This window comes from Aegilops tauschii, unplaced genomic scaffold, assembly GCF_002575655.3.
Source record: "Aegilops tauschii subsp. strangulata cultivar AL8/78 unplaced genomic scaffold, Aet v6.0 ptg000803l_obj, whole genome shotgun sequence".
Lineage (NCBI taxonomy): Eukaryota > Viridiplantae > Streptophyta > Magnoliopsida > Poales > Poaceae > Aegilops > Aegilops tauschii.
In genome coordinates, this window is record NW_027333032.1 from 1 (window position 1) to 17,500 (window position 17,500).

Sequence of the window (17,500 nt, forward strand, 5' to 3'; positions counted from 1 at the left end):
GGAAAATATAAGATTTCCGATCCTAGCGGGAAAAGGCGGGGAACAGATACCCAATAGGATATAGGATCCTTGGGAGGAACTTTTGGTAATGGCCTTGATCCTCTATGCTATTTTTTATGTGTTCTTAGTTCTATTGAACTTTTTTCATTCTTTTAAACAAGAATCTAATAAACTAGAATTGAGTCAGTGGAAAAAAGGAGAGAGAGGAAAGTGTTAAATGGAGAGAGTCGACTAATCAGAGACTTTTAGGATCTTCTTTACATCAGGTAAATCTGTCGGCCCTGTCCGTTTTTTTCTTTAAGTTACGACTCTTTGCTGCTTACTTCTATCAAGCCATAGGGAAAGTCTATGATGAATTTGGAAAACTCATCTCACTCTTACTCTATGGCTCGGACTTAATGGGGGAAGAAAACATCTTCCATAATTTCTTTTTTGTTCAATTCTGGACAAAAAAGAAAAGGAAAAAGGAATTTATAGGGACAGTGTTACCCCCTATATCCCCTAGTTTATATTGTAGGAATAATAAAACAATTTAGCAGTCTGACACACTTACGTCCTTGCAAAGTAAATAATTATTATTGTAGTCGTAACCGTAGAATAGGATCCTAATCAAAATAAATACATTTGGTTCAGGCGCTATTAGCATGGTAAGAAAAGATTTTTTTTACAGACCAGAGGGGCTATCTAAATCCTAAAGTAAAGGCGAGCGATCGAAGTAGAAGTACCAACGGCTCAGTGTCATGAACCTTCTCCATCTGATTCAATAAGGGGGAATTAGCCTTCTTGTCAAATGGCTATCCTTGACAAAGGGTACCATTTATACCATAATCTACAATGTAGCGGGTATAGTTTAGTGGTAAAAGTGTGATTCGTTCTATATAATAACTGAATTTGAAATGATATACTTAAGGCATCCTTAAGTTTTTTATTTTTATATTCCGATGAAAACTTTAGTTCTTATAAAGGATTAAATCCTTTTCCTCTCAATAGCATATTGAGGAAGAATATACATTCTGGCGATTTGTATCCAAAGACTAATTTAAATTGCATCCAAAATAAAAATAGGATTATGAGTACAGAGTCGCGAAGCATAATTTTGCATTGGATTAAGTATTCCAATTTTGAAAATATGAGTAAAGGATCTATGGATGAAGATACAAAAAAGTTGATTTCCAATCGTAACTAAATCTTCTTAAAATAAGGAATAAGGAAGCCAAATAGCTAAAAAACGATAGTTTTGGTTTACTAGAACCATCCGCATATTGTTTAAGCTCGGTGGAAACCCAATTCTTTTCCTCAGGATCTCTTGAATGAAATTAGGGAACGAAGTAAGTAGATTAGATGGATTTAGATAGAATTTCTATCTCCTACTCTATAAGGATCATCTAGAAAGCGGAGAGCTTTGGTTCCATTCAAATAGAAAAGCTGACATAGATGTTAAGTGGTGAGAATATCCATAAAGGAGCCGAATGAAATCAAAATTTCATGTTCGGTTTTGAATTAGAGACGTTAAAAATAATCAACCAACGTCGACTATAACCCCTAGCCTTCCAAGCTAACGATGCGGGTTCGATTCCCGCTACCCGCTCCATTCTGTATAAAAGGAGTATTCTCTTTGTCTAGACATGTTAGAGGCTTGTATTCAAGCCTTTTTTGTCCACCAGTTTCTGGTACTCCAGAGCGGAGTAGAGCAGTTTGGTAGCTCACGAGGCTCATAACCTTGAGGTCACGGGTTCGATTCCCGTCTCCGCACTTAGCAGTCTGTATAAAAGGACTATTCTATTTCTCTAGATATGGTAGAGGGGCGTATCCAACCCTTTTTTATTCATTAGTTCCCGGCCCTAGAGGGCAAAATTGAGCAGTTTGCGAAGTCACTTGCCTTCAAAAAAAGAAGGCGCAAGGCTTCTCCCTACCCTGCAGAAAATAAAAATGAAACGAAAGGGACAGTCTACCTCTCTCTTCCCTTTAAAAAAAGTTTGCCCGTTGTTTGTCTCAGTTAATACCCAATTTTTGGAGCTCTGTTGGCGAGTTCTATTTCTGCCTCCGGAGCGCCCTCTTTTTTTGAGTGGGATGCAAAGGAAGGGTAAGATAGTAAGGGATACGGCACTAGACTAACACCTAATTAATACTTAATTTAATATAAGTAGTTAAACAGTTAACTAGACTAAACTTTTTATCATAGTACTTTGATAAATTAAGCGGGCGAGCGGCGGGAATCGAACCCGTATCTTCTCCTTGGCAAGGAGATATTTTACCATTGAACTACGCTCGCTACGGTATATATTTTATAGCGTATATCCGCCTGGGTCGACCTTCTATGTCTGGGTCGACCGTTTCATTTCATTTTCTATTATATTAGAGTTTTCCTTTTTTTATTATCTGTGAATGAATATTCTAATGGGAATGGAATTTCATAATACTGAAAGAGAAGAGCTAGCAATTCGGAACGCAAATTGCGTTTTAATACGTCTCACTATTCTAATTTTTTAGAAGAAATGGCCTTTATTATTTCTTTTTTATGGGGTTAATAAATATTAACCAAATTTAATTTAAGAAATGAGAGAATTCAGAATAGCTACGAGAAAGACTAGTCCAATCCATAACGATGTACCGGAAAATACAACATTTTTATTATTTGACCAACCATCAGGAGAAGCAAATACAAGGGGTACACTAATTACTAAGACTGAGGAAGTCGCAATTAATGCAAAAACAGCTAATTGGAAAGCAATAGTCATATTTCTAATCCTCCAAGCTACCATCAAATAAAGTTGACTACATATTTGATCCCTCACTTAAACCAAAATTGTAAAAAAATACAAGAAGTAGGAGGGGTTTAATCATGAATCCATTGATTCTTCTCTTTAATTCAAATTTATTACTTAAACCGCTTTTTTATTTGGATATGGGGGTGAGAAGAGATTATTTACTCTTTATTTCACAAGCGGGTATAGCGGATCCTGTATCCGTGTATACAGTATACAGAGATATATCGAAAAGGAACTTGTATCTGATATCTTTCTAGAGGCTAATAAATCTTTTTATTTTTTATATGGCTATGTTCTATTTGTAGGAGTAAAATAAGGATTAGGCTGTGGAGAGATGGCTGAGTGGTTGATAGCTCCGGTCTTGAAAACCGGTATAGTTCTAGGAACTATCGAGGGTTCGAATCCCTCTCTCTCCTTTTGCTTATTGAATACGTTTGTTTCTTTCATTTTTTTTTTTCTGTCCCTTATCTTTCTTTCATAAAAAGGAATGAATGGCTCGGCTAGATGGAATAACCGAGCCAGAACAGAAAAAAAGTAGAACAGGTATAAATAAGAAAATCTTAGTTAAGAGGGTTCATGTAAAGAACAGGTTCCAAATCACGATCGATTCCCTTTTCAAAACCTGCTGCAGCAGCTCGGGCTCTTCCTGCATGCCATAAATGGCCCACAAAAAAGAAGAATCCTAGAACAAAATGAGAAGTTGATAACCAACTTCTAGGAGAGACATAATTAACTGCATTGATCTCGGTAGCTACGCCACCCACGGAATTTAAAGAGCCTAAAGGAGCGTGGGTCATATATTCTGCTGAGCGTCGTTCTTGCCAAGGTTGTATGTCTTTTTTCAACCTACTCAAGTCCAAACCGTTGGGGCCCCTTAGAGGTTCTAACCATGGAGCACGAAGGTCCCAAAAACGCATAGTTTCCCCTCCAAAGATAACCTCCCCAGTTGGGGAACGCATTAGATATTTACCTAAACCTGTGGGTCCTTGAGCGGATCCCACATTAGCTCCAAGACGCTGGTCTCTAACTAGAAAAGTAAATGCTTGAGCTTGAGAAGCTTCTGGCCCGGTGGGTCCATAAAACTCACTCGGATAAGCTGTATTATTGAACCATACAAAACAACAAGCGATAAAACCAAAGACAGATAAAGCAGCTAAACTATAAGACAAGTAAGCTTCTCCAGACCATACAAATGCACGGCGAGCCCATGCGAAGGGTTTGGTTAAAATATGCCAAATTCCGCCAAATACACAAATAAAACCCAACCATACATGCCCACCAATTATATCTTCTAAATCATCTACACTAACAATCCACCCTTCTCCACCAAAAGGAGATTTTAGTAAATAACCAAATATAACACTGGGGCTAAGGGTCAAATTGGTAATTTTTCTTACATCTCCCCCCCCAGGGGCCCAGGTATCATATACACCGCCAAAATAAAGAGCCTTGAGTACTAGAAGAAAAGCACCTAGACCTAACAAAATTAAGTGAATACCCAAAATTGTAGTCATTTTATTTCTATCTTTCCAGACATAACCAAAGAATGGAAAAGATTCCTCAAGAGTCTCGGGTCCCAGAAGCGCGTGATAAATGCCACCGAAGCCTAAGACTGCGGAGGAAATTAGGTGAAGTACGCCAGATACAAAGTACGGAAAAGTATCTAGAACTTCCCCCCCTGGCCCTACTCCCCAACCTAGAGTAGCTAAGTGTGGAAGTAAAATCAACCCTTGTTCATACATGGGCTTTTCTGGTACGAAATGGGCCACTTCAAATAGGTTCATTGCTCCGGCCCAGAATACGATTAATCCGGCATGGGCTACATGAGCTCCAAGCAGTTTACCGGACAAATTGATAAGTCTGGCATTCCCAGCCCACCAAGCAAAGCCGGTGGTTTCTTGGTCACGACCAGCTAAAACGAAAGTTCCATTAAAGAGCGTTTCCACGTGGTAGAACCTCCTCAGGGAATATAAGATTTTCATGAGGCTGATCCTGAGCTGCCATCCACGCACGAATACCCTCGTTTAAAAGAATATTTTTGGTGTAGAAAGTCTCAAATTCAGGATCTTCCGCTGCACGGATTTCCTGGGAAACAAAGTCATAGGCACGTAAGTTCAGAGCCAAGCCAACTACGCCAATAGCACTCATCCATAAACCGGTGACGGGTACAAATAGCATAAAGAAATGTAACCAACGTTTATTGGAAAAAGCAACACCAAAGATTTGGGACCAAAAGCGGTTAGCAGTGACCATGGAATAAGTTTCTTCAGCTTGAGTTGGGTTAAAAGCACGGAAGGTATTTGCACCATCACCGTCCTCAAATAGAGTGTTTTCTACGGTCGCTCCATGAATAGCGCATAGCAGAGCCGCACCTAATACTCCGGCAACTCCCATCATATGAAATGGGTTCAACGTCCAATTATGAAATCCTTGGAAGAAAAGGATGAATCGAAATATCGCTGCTACGCCAAAACTCGGCGCAAAGAACCAACCAGATTGCCCCAGTGGATAAATAAGGAATACAGAAACAAAAACAGCAATTGGACCAGAGAATGAGATTGCATTATAAGGCCGCAATTGAACAGACCGAGCAAGTTCAAATTGGCGTAACATGAAACCTATTAGTGCAAAAGCCCCGTGGAGAGCTACAAAAGTCCATAGACCGCCTAATTGACACCAACGAGTAAAATCTCCTTGTGCTTCGGGCCCCCATAGTAGCAACAAAGAGTGTGCTAAACTATTGGCAGGGGTAGAAACTGCTGCGGTTAAGAAATTACAACCTTCCAAATAGGAACTAGCCAATCCATGGGTATACCAAGAAGTTACAAAAGTTGTCCCTGTAAACCAACCCCCTAAAGCGAAATAAGCACAAGGAAAGAGCAATAGGCCAGACCATCCTACAAAAACGAAACGGTCCCTTCGTAACCAGTCATCCATAGTATCAAATAGATCATTTTCTTCTTTAGGAATTCTACCAAGGGCTATAGTCATAGTGATCCTCCTATTCAATTACTTCAACCATTTCCGAGCACCTCATATCACTTTCCAAGGCATATGATAGTTTTATTATCTGTGGACGATTTCTTTGTCGTTCAATGCCCTTTTTCAATGGTCTCGAAGAGAGAAATTTCCCATTTTTATCTATGGAGTCACAGTCACAACCGAGGTCGTGGTAAATCCATGAATTTGATTCGATTTGTTTTTCTTATACTATTTGTTTTTCTTATACTATAGAAATAGAAATAAATTGTTTTTCTTATACTATAGAAAGAAATAAACCTTTGAATTCAGCATTATTCCAAGACTCCTATTTCAAAGTCTATCTTTTAAGGGAAAAATGAAAATAAAAGTAACCCTTCTTTTCCCATTCCCTCTCTATTGCATGGGTGGAAGAACTAAAATAGAGGATTCTGAAAAAAAAAAATGGACCTTCGAAATCCAATTTTATGTGTAGCGCAAAGGAGTTGCGATTTCTTCTTATTCCTATAGAACATCTAGTAACAAGAATATGAAATCGTAAATAGCGAAAAATTCTTGTCTTGCGCGGTCTAAGTCTAAGGAAATAAAAAAAATTCGCTTATACAATTTCATCTACATCGAATTTATATATCAGAATAGCGGATAGAGGCATCATTAAAGGAGTCAGGTCTACTTACTTTATGCTTCTTTCCAATTTTATGGTGGATTTGATAAGAACCCTTTTTGCTTTCTTGATAAATAATCGACAAAAAAAAGCGTTTTTTTTTTATATAACCTGCTTGTTTTATTATAATTATAACAAGTCCTATATGGAAATGCCCGCTAAAGAGAAAATCTATTTGATTGTCTCTCGGCCAATATCGATTTTTAGAAAGAAAAAACAAGAATTTTCTTCTTTTTTTATTAACATTAAGAAAAAAGAATATAATTAAAATGGAATTGGCAATATAATTTTTATAGACTTTTGAAAGAAAAAAAGGGGGTTTTTTGCAACCGTTATTTCTTATTTCTTGCCTATATCATATCACGGAAACCTTTCGCTTTGGAACGTGGAGAGATGGCTGAGTGGACTAAAGCGGCGGATTGCTAATCCGTTGTACAATTTTTTTGTACCGAGGGTTCGAATCCCTCTCTTTCCGCTCCCTTGGATCATTTGGGACTTTCGAATTGGAAAGAATTCTGACCCCCGGATTTTCTCATAGATAAATGTACGAAACAAATCCAATAAGAAAAAAAAAAAACTGAATTTTTACTCCTCGCGTCCAGGATTCCGTCCTGGGTCATTAGATAAGAATCCAAAGATAAAGAGTGAAACAAAGAATATCACTACTGTATAAACAAAAAGTTTGAGAGTAAGCATTACATAATCTCCAAGATTTTTTTTTAAGGAATAGATTACCAGTTTTTCCTTACCACACGGATCCACTAGGATGGTTTTTTTTTTATACCTAAAAATGCAAAAAAGAATTCTTGAAAAAAATTGCAAGAATTCTTTTATAATAAGCACTCTTATCAATAGCAAAAATAGGGTTAGGTGGTTAGGTATTGTGTAGGTACCTTTAGGTACCTGCTCAACCTAGGTGCAGGGGAGTAGAAAGGCTGATCCAAATTTATTGCTGTAGCTACCCATTCAATGTAGAAGAATTTAAATTTTAGAATCGAAGGTTCATAATATAAAAATATAAAACTTCTCGGCTTTTACCCATTTTTAAATTTTTTTGGAATGAACACATCATTCAATTTGGCATACAGAGTACTAAAGATTTCATCGAAAACTTACAGCAGCTTGCCAAACAAAGGCTAATAGAAAAAAGAATAGAGGTATAACAGGCATAATATCCACGATTGGATTGAAAATAGCATAAGCTTCGGGTAATTTGGCAAAGAAAAAACTAGTAGGATAAAGAACAGAATTAAAACAGATACAGGTTAAACTAAGTATATTAGGCATAACAAGCATTTCATTCTTGTAGAGTAAATAATTGGATTTTTCTTGAGTTATTTTTTTAAGGGAAAGAAGGAAAAGGCAGATTCAAAATCTTTTTTCTTCGGACTTTCCCAAACACAAAATACCTCCTTGTATTTGCACTCTCAAATGAGAGTGGAATAAATTCGACTTTCATATAATATCTTAATAGAATTCCATGTAATGATCAATGCATTTTTTTGATTCTATATTATCCGCATGTGTAGAATACTAGCAAGAGAATATCCCTCCTTTTTTATGTAATTGAAATGGTATTGACGAATAACAAATAAACATACTAGTGTTTATTAGTGTCGCATAAAACCCGAAATGGGGCGTGGCCAAGTGGTAAGGCAGCGGGTTTTGGTCCCGTTACTCGGAGGTTCGAATCCTTCCGTCCCAGATTGTTTCTGATGAAACAAACGGTGAAATCATATAGTATTCCGTACGAGACAAAAGTTTATTAAAGAGAATAATGATATCTTATTCTTTCTCAGAAAACATAATAAAGTCTTAAGTCCAGTCAAATTGACTATCTTTATTTTCATGAAAAAATGGGATCTATCAAGCACATTCAGGATATGCCTCTACTATAAAATAAAATCACTTAGTCATATTTTTTTCTTCCTTTTGGTATTCGAGTTGAAGAAGTACGAGAATTCTATAACTACCAAAAACTTTCAATCTTTTCATTGGAATAGTTTATTTAGTTATTATAGTTAATTGTTTTTGGTACTGAAAAAATATATTACTACTAGAATTCTAATTCTAGTAATTAAATTAATTAAACTTTTTTGGAGGTTGATAGTTTATTTATTGAGGAAGAGTCAATCCTTCTTTTCTCACTTCAAGATTGATCATCTCGAGCCATCCGTTGAGGGTGGAAATTTAAGAATAAATAAGTTTTAAGCAAACTTGTTTAGTCGTCTTTTTCAAACTATGTTTCATTCATATGATAGAATTTTAATATGGGTTTAAATAAATTGGATCTTGGCGGAGGCTTCCCGGATAAATACTTACTTTCTTTTATCCATATTGCTCCATAGATAGCAAGTTTTAATTAGTATAAAAAAACTAAACCAATGACTATTCATGATTCCATCCATATTGGATCAATTCTCTATACCACTTTGCAATGAAAAGAGGAATGTTTGTTATGGTAAAACTTCGTTTAAAACGATGTGGTAGAAAGCAACGTGCGACTTGAAGGACATGATCGATTGTGGATTTTTCTATCCATCATTTTCCATAGTAATGAAAATGCTCTTGGCTCGACATAGCCTGTTCTATTCGTTCCGAACCAAATTTGCGCTGGGTTTAAGTAACATAGTACACGATGGAGCTCGAGAGGACAGAATTTTTTTTATCAAGGGAAAGAATCTAGGGTTAGTGAAAACTAATAAATTAGGCCAACTTTGTCAGTCTATCCTTAATATAGAAATAAATCGAAAGGTTAAAATAAGAATAAAGTCCAATAAAAGTATATCAGAATCAATCCCTCTTATTAGATTTCTATAGAAGAGATAAATGCTTTATCGAAGGAAATAAGAAAAAAGGGTATGTTGCTACTCTTTTGAAAGAAAAAAATAGGAATTCCCGAAGTAATGTCTAAACCCAAGGATTTCACAAATCAAAGATAAAGGATTCCAGAACAAGTAAACACAATTTTCAATTGTCTCAACAACAGAGTTGGATCAGAATAAGGAATAAAAGTCAATTCGTTCGAAATGAGACAAAGAAAAGAGTTTAAAGACGACTCAAAAATTTTGGAAGGATTTTGCCTTCGAAGTTTGTCAGGCAAAATTAGCCCACTTGAGTCATGAGTATAAATGAAATTTGTTTTTTCTGTAAGGAAATTAATGCACGTCATAGTCTAATTTCTATTATTATCGACAGAAATTCGAATCATTTTCTCGAGCCGTATGAGGAGAAAACCTCCTATACGTTTCTAGGGGGGGGCGTTGTTTATCTACATCTATCCCAATAAGCTGTCTATCGAATCGTTGCAATTGATGTTCGATCTCGAAGAGAAGGAAGAGATCTTCAAAAAGTAGGTTTTTATGATCCGATAAAGAATCAAACTTGTTTAAATGTTCCAGCTATTCTCTATTTCCTTGAAAAGGGTGCTCAACCAACAAGAACTGTTTATGATATTTTAAGGAAGGCGGAATTCTTTAAAGAAAAAGAAAGAACTTTGAGTTAATTGAAGAACTAAATGAATCAAAAAGTAGGATAGGAGAAGATTATTAGTATTCCTAGTTGTCTAATTATTTAGACACAATTTACCTCTTTTTTAATCCTATTTGGATTTATATTATATCGTGCCAATTCAACATAAGCCCCTATTTTATTTACTTTTTCTATCTAATTTGTTTTCTTACCATTGTATTTCCATTGACAAAGGTCTATTGAACAAATAGAATTTGTAGATAGATGGGTCTCTTTATCCTCACTCCATATTCAATTTTTCCGCCTACACTTCGCTCAAATGATAAGGGTGTTCCTCTTGCATGTATTCTCATACAATATAATATATATTTTTTTTTAATAAAAATCGCTAAAAATAAGGAGAATTTGGCCATCGTGATTAGGGTCGCTCTTTTTTTAACTTTACTTTAGTGGAATTTAACCGGACCTGTTCGTTTTGGCATTTGAGTGTTTTTCATGGTCGATAAAAAAATCTTTTGATGTCTTGCTAGTTCAATGTTTTGACAGAAGCGCGCGGTGTAATTCCATTGATTTTTGGATTTCGATCGTATCTAAGATCCTTTTTTTATCTGGGTTGCTAACTCAATGGTAGAGTACTCGGCTTTTAAGTGCGACTATGATCTTTTACACATTTGGATGAAACAACAAATTCGTCCAGACTCTTGGTAGAGTCTAGAAGACCACGACTGATCCTCAAAGGTAATGAATGGAAAAAATAGCATGTCGTAATAAAATCAATCTTTTTTGAATGGAATCCAAAATTACGATTTTCTGGGTCTAATGAATAAATGGATAGAGCCTGGCTCCAATTCTGGTAAAATAAAAAGCAACGAGCTGAACTTCCTAATTGGAATGATTCCCCGCTCTAATTAGACGTTAAAAATAGATTAGTGCCGGATGCGGGGAAAGGTTGGGTTTTCCTATGAGTGGACCCTTTATTTTTTCTTTTTTTTTTAGAAATCCTAATTATTCTTGATTATGGATTGAATAAGGGATGTTATGGATTGAATGTGTAAAAGAAGCAGTATATTGATAAAGAGGCTGTATTCCAAAGTCAAAAGAGCGATTGGCCTGCAAAAATAAAAAACTTGTTCTGTTCTTTTTTTTTAATTAGAACAAACATAAACTAATTGGGTAGAAAAGGAGCAGAAAAAGATCTGTGGATTAGACTCCCTTTCTTTCCAGGGTTTGTATTAAAAATGCAACACCCTGTTCTGACCATATTGCACTATGTATCATCATTCGATAAACCGAGAAATGCTTCTTCTCTCTGATTCAAGTAGAAATACAAATGGAAAAATTCGAAGGGTATTCAGAAAAACATAAATCTCGTCAACAATACTTTGTCTACCCACTTCTCTTTCAGGAATATATTTATGCATTTGCCCACCATTATGGATTAAATGGTTCTGAACCTGTGGAAATAGTTGTTAGTTGTAATAACAAGAAATTTAGTTCACTACTTGTGAAACGTTTAATTATTCGAATGTATCAGCAGAATTTTTTGGATAACTCGGTTAATCATCCTAACCAAGATCGATTATTGGATTACAAAAATTATTTTTATTCTGAGTTTTATTCTCAGATTCTATCTGAAGGGTTTGCGATCGTTGTGGAAATCCCATTCTCGCTACGGGAATTATTTTGTCCGAAAGAAAAAGAAATACCAAAGTTTCAGAATTTACGCTCTATTCATTCAATATTTCCCTTTTTAGAAGACAAATTTTTGCATTTGGATTATCTATCACATATAGAAATACCCTATCCTATCCATTTGGAAATCCTGGTTCAACTCCTTCAATACCGTATCCAAGATGTTCCATCTTTGCATTTATTGCGATTCTTTCTCAACTATTATTCGAATTGGAATAGTTTTATTACTTCAATGAAATCCATTTTTTATTTTCAAAAAGAAAATAAAAGACTGTTTCGATTCCTATATAACTCTTATGTATCAGAATATGAATTTTTTTTGTTGTTTCTTCGTAAACAATCTTCTTGCTTACCATTAGCATCTTCTGGAACTTTTCTGGAACGAATCCACTTTTCTAGGAAGATGGAACATTTTGGGATAATGTACCCTGGTTTTTCTCGGAAAACCCTATGGTTCTTTATGGATCCTCTTATGCATTATGTTCGATATCAAGGAAAGGCAATTCTTGCATCAAAAGGCACTTTTTTTTTGAAGAAGAAATGGAAATGCTACCTTATCAATTTCTGGCAATATTATTTCTGTTTTTGGACTCAGCCGCGAAGAATCCATATAAACCAATTAGCAAACTCTTGCTTCGATTTTATGGGGTACCTTTCAAGTGTACCAAAAAGTTCTTTGTTAGTAAGGAATCAAATGCTGGAGAAGTCATTTCTAATAGATACTCGAATGAAAAAATTCGATACCATAGTCCCCGCTACTCTCCTCATAGGATACTTATCAAAAGCTCAATTTTGTACTGGATCGGGGCATCCTATTAGTAAACCCATTTGGACAGATTTATCAGATTGGGATATTCTTGATCGATTTGGTCGGATATGTAGAAATCTTTTTCATTATCATAGTGGATCTTCGAAAAAACGGACTTTGTATCGACTAAAGTATATACTTCGACTTTCATGCGCTAGAACTTTAGCTCGGAAACATAAAAGCACGGTACGAACTTTTATGCAACGATTGGGTTCGGCATTTTTAGAAGAATTTTTTATGGAAGAAGAGCAAGTTTTTTCTTTGATGTTCACCAAAACAACTCTTTTTTCTTTCTGTGGATCACACACTGAGCGTATTTGGTATTTGGATATTATACGTATCAATGACCTGGTCAACCCTCTTAATTAATCATTAGACGAAATTAAGAAACAGGAAAGGGTTGATAAATGATCAAGAAAAAACTTTTCTATTTTTCATTCTGAAATGTTCTTTTTATTATAATAAAGAGTAGGTGAATCAAGTTACTAATTAAAAAAATTAGTAGAACTTCCTCTTTGGAATAGAAATTGGCTATTTCTACATAGGGAAAGTCGTGTGCAATGAAAAATGCAAGCACGATTTGGGGAGGGATTTTTCTCTATTGTAACAAGGAAGAATTATCTACTCCATCCGACTAGTTCCGGGTTCGAGTCCCGGGCAACCCATATAGAAAAGACTCATCAAAGTTAAAAACTTTGACTCACTTCATTTACAAATACAAAATTATTGGTTTGGTTAATTTAGTTATATGGATAGCTAATCTTTGGGCTGACTTGGTTGACATTGGTATATAGTCTATGTTATACTGTTAAATAACAAGCCTTCTATTATCTATATTCTAGTTAATACGTGTGCTTGGGAGTCCTTGCAATTTGAATAAACCAAGATCTTACCATGACTGCAATTTTAGAGAGACGCGAAAGTACAAGCCTGTGGGGTCGCTTCTGCAACTGGATAACTAGCACTGAAAATCGTCTTTACATCGGATGGTTCGGTGTTTTGATGATCCCTACCTTATTGACCGCAACTTCTGTATTTATTATCGCCTTCATCGCTGCCCCTCCAGTAGATATTGATGGTATTCGTGAGCCTGTTTCTGGTTCTTTACTTTATGGAAACAATATTATCTCTGGTGCTATTATCCCTACTTCTGCGGCGATCGGATTGCACTTTTACCCAATTTGGGAAGCTGCATCTGTTGATGAGTGGTTATACAATGGTGGTCCTTATGAGCTAATTGTTCTACACTTCTTACTTGGTGTAGCTTGTTATATGGGTCGTGAGTGGGAACTTAGTTTCCGTCTGGGTATGCGTCCTTGGATTGCTGTTGCATATTCAGCTCCTGTTGCAGCTGCTACTGCTGTTTTCTTGATTTACCCTATTGGTCAAGGAAGCTTTTCTGATGGTATGCCTTTAGGAATCTCTGGTACTTTCAACTTTATGATTGTATTCCAGGCAGAGCACAACATCCTTATGCATCCATTCCACATGTTAGGTGTAGCTGGTGTATTCGGCGGTTCCCTATTCAGTGCTATGCATGGTTCCTTGGTAACCTCTAGTTTGATCAGGGAAACTACTGAAAATGAATCTGCTAATGAGGGTTACAAATTTGGTCAAGAGGAAGAAACTTATAATATTGTGGCTGCTCATGGTTATTTTGGCCGATTAATCTTCCAATATGCTAGTTTCAACAACTCTCGTTCTTTACACTTCTTCTTGGCTGCTTGGCCTGTAGTAGGAATCTGGTTCACTGCTTTAGGTATTAGTACTATGGCTTTCAACCTAAATGGTTTCAATTTCAACCAATCTGTAGTTGATAGTCAAGGTCGCGTTATTAATACTTGGGCTGATATCATCAACCGTGCTAACCTTGGTATGGAAGTAATGCACGAACGTAATGCTCACAACTTCCCTCTAGACTTAGCTGCTGTTGAAGTTCCATCTATTAATGGATAAGGTTTTTCTGCTAACATATAAGAATTTTTGAAGAAAGAAAAGACAGAAATACCCAATATCTTGTTCTAGCAAGATATTGGGTATTTCTGTCTTTATTTTGAATCTTTTTTTTCTTCTTAATCTTTCTATTCAGAATTCAGTTAACGACGAGATTTAGTATCCTTTCTTGCATTTTCATAACTCGTGAAATGCCGAGTAGGCACGAATTCCCCCAATTTGCGACCTACCATAGGATTTGTTATGTAAATAGGTATATGTTCCTTTCCATTATGAATCGCGATTGTATGGCCAACCATTGTGGGTAGAATGCTAGATGCCCGGGACCACGTTACTATTGTTTCTTTCTCCTCCTTCATATTGACCTTTTCTATCTTTGCCAATAAATGATGAGCTACAAAAGGATTCGTTTTTTTTCGTGTCACAGCTGATTACTCCTTTTTTCCTTTTTAAAGAGTGGCATTCTATGTCCAATATCTCGATCGAAGTACGGAGGTCAGAATAAATAGAATAATGATCAATGGAAAAAAGCAAAAAATCCTTTAGCTGGATAAGGGGCGGATGTAGCCAAGTGGATCAAGGCAGTGGATTGTGAATCCACCATGCGCGGGTTCAATTCCCGTCGTTCGCCCATCGCATTATTGCAAATTCCAAAAATGCAATTTTCCATATTCCTAGTTACGTATTTACTTACGGCGACGAAGAATAAAACTATCGCTATATTTTTTCCTTTTCCTAGTTCTTCTTCCAAGCGCAGGATAACCCCAAGGGGTTGTGGGTTTTTTTCTACCAATGGGAGCTTTCCCTTCACCGCCCCCATGGGGGTGGTCCACAGGGTTCATAACTACCCCTCTTACTACGGGGCGTTTACCTAGCCAACACTTAGATCCGGCTCTACCCAAACTTTTTTGGTTCACCCCAACATTACCCACTTGTCCGACTGTTGCTAAGCAGTTTTGGGATACTAAACGGACCTCCCCAGATGGTAATCTTAAAGTGGCCGATTTACCCTCTTTTGCAATGAGTTTCGCTACAGCACCTGCTGCTCTAGCTAATTGCCCACCCCTTCCACGTGTGATTTCTATGTTATGCATGGCCGTGCCTAAGGGCATATCGGTTGAAGTAGATTCTTCTTTTCTCTCAAAAAACCCCTTCCCAAACTGTACAAGCTTCTTCCAAAGCATACGGCTTTCTAGATGTATATGACGATCTCTAGACAGATGGATCTTATATGAATCATATGATGAAGTACCACATGAGTGGATATATAGGAAAGGAATCCAAATCTGCCGAATCGCTCATGTTATGATCTTCTACATCCTAGGTCTCTGCGTTCCGTCATCTGGCTTATGTTCTTCATGTAGCATTCAGATCGAATGACTCTATGAAATTACGTCGATACTTCCACATATTATGGGTAACGTAGGAGACATCCCTATTTTCCCCCGGGGGTCTTAATTACCACTGCTTAGCTTTCAATTTGCCTCTGACCATCAAATTAAATGTGAATAACCCGTCCTCCTCTCTTTGAAACAAGGGGCGCTTCCGGTTCTGTGCGTGCTTCAAACAATTTTGTCTTCTCCATATTACCATATCTCTAGAGCCAATAATTTTCTATGAGGAACTACTGAACTCAATCACTTGCTGCCGTTACTCAACAGTTTTCTGTTGAGGTCTATCCCGTAGAGGTAGTCAAATTGGATCAGTGATCGATTTCTAGGTTTCGTCGTAAACCTAATTGGTTACTTCCAATTACGTAAATCAATAGTTCAAACCGCACTCAAAGGTAGGGCATTTCCCATTGATATAGGAACTTTTGTACCAGAAACAATAGTATCTCCAATTATAGCCCCTCTGGGATGTAAAATATATCTCTTCTCACCATCCCCATAGTGTATGAGACAAATGTATGCATTTCGATTAGGGTCGTATTCTATGGTTACGATTCTACCAGATATGTCTTTTTGATTCCGTCGAAAATCTATTTTACGGTATAGGCGCTTATGACCTCCCCCTCTATGCCTTGCGGTAATGATTCCTCTGGAATTACGACCTTTACCACAACGGTGCCGTCCATGGATCAAATTATTTCGTGGATTGGATTTCACTTGCCTGTCTACGGTTCCCTTGCGTGTGCTCGGGATAGGTGTTTTGTATAAATGTTTCGCCGTATTATTAAGTATTCTCCTTTAGTTTTTTTCTCTATCTAGAAGTGGAATAGAATAACCCGGTTGAAGGGTAATGATCATACGTCTGTAATGCATTGTATGGCCCAGAATAGGTCCTATTCTTCTACCTTTTCCAGGTAGTCGATGGCTATTCACAGCTACCACCTTAACACCAAAGAAGAGTTCGACCCAATGCTTTATTTCTGTCTTAGTGAATCCCGATTCGACATTAAAAGTATATTGATTCTTTCCCAATAAACGAAGACTTTTTTCTGTAAATACTGCGTATTTGATTCCATCCATAAATCGACTTTCCCTCCTATGCTCTGAGTTCCAGTATCGATAAGAATTCGAGTTCTTATTGTTCTTATGTTATGGTATGAATATACCATACCAATTCGTTATGTATGGATGATGGATGAGATTCCATGGATAGAGAGCCAGTTCCAATAGACTTATGGAATGTTCCCGTTCGTGTGCATCCAGCAGGAATTGAACCCGCAAATTTACCAATTATGAGTTGGGCGCTTTAACCATTCAGCCATGGATGCTTAACAGGGATCATCGTACATCGTAAATAACCAATTTTCATATAGAAAGACATATCATAGAAAAATGAAATCGAAAATATTCCGAGATGGCAAATATTCGGAGATGACTATGAAAACACCTCTCTGGATCCTCGAATTGAAAGAGAGATTGAGAGGGATCAAGAATCCTAATTCTCGCTATTTGGAATGGATCCAATTCTATTGAGTCTGACTCATAGTGATCATTTCTCTTTAGCAAAGAATGACCTTGGTTATCAAAGGATTGAACAACCGGGATCCATTTACTTATGATACCTAGTTGGCATTGATAACAAGGATCTAATGAATTATGAGTTTAATAGATCCTCTTTAGCAGAAAGACGTATATTCCTTGCTCATTATCAGACAATCACTTATTCCCAAACCTCGTGTGGGACTAATCGTTTTCATTTACCATCTCATGGAAA

At 36.7% G+C, this 17,500-nt stretch overlaps 3 non-coding genes across 3 annotated transcripts; 2 read left to right on the plus strand and 1 right to left on the minus strand.

Moving 5' to 3' along the window:
• Nucleotides 1-2,201: 2,201 nt before the first annotated feature.
• TRNAG-GCC (transfer RNA glycine (anticodon GCC)) lies at nucleotides 2,202-2,272 on the minus strand. The gene has a single exon. It is a non-coding gene; the product is annotated as a tRNA-Gly (tRNA).
• Nucleotides 2,273-3,096: 824 nt separating this feature from the next.
• On the plus strand, nucleotides 3,097-3,184 carry TRNAS-UGA (transfer RNA serine (anticodon UGA)). Its single transcript has one exon. It is a non-coding gene; the product is annotated as a tRNA-Ser (tRNA).
• Nucleotides 3,185-6,798: 3,614 nt separating this feature from the next.
• TRNAS-GCU (transfer RNA serine (anticodon GCU)) lies at nucleotides 6,799-6,886 on the plus strand. Its single transcript has one exon. It is a non-coding gene; the product is annotated as a tRNA-Ser (tRNA).
• Nucleotides 6,887-17,500: the final 10,614 nt, after the last annotated feature.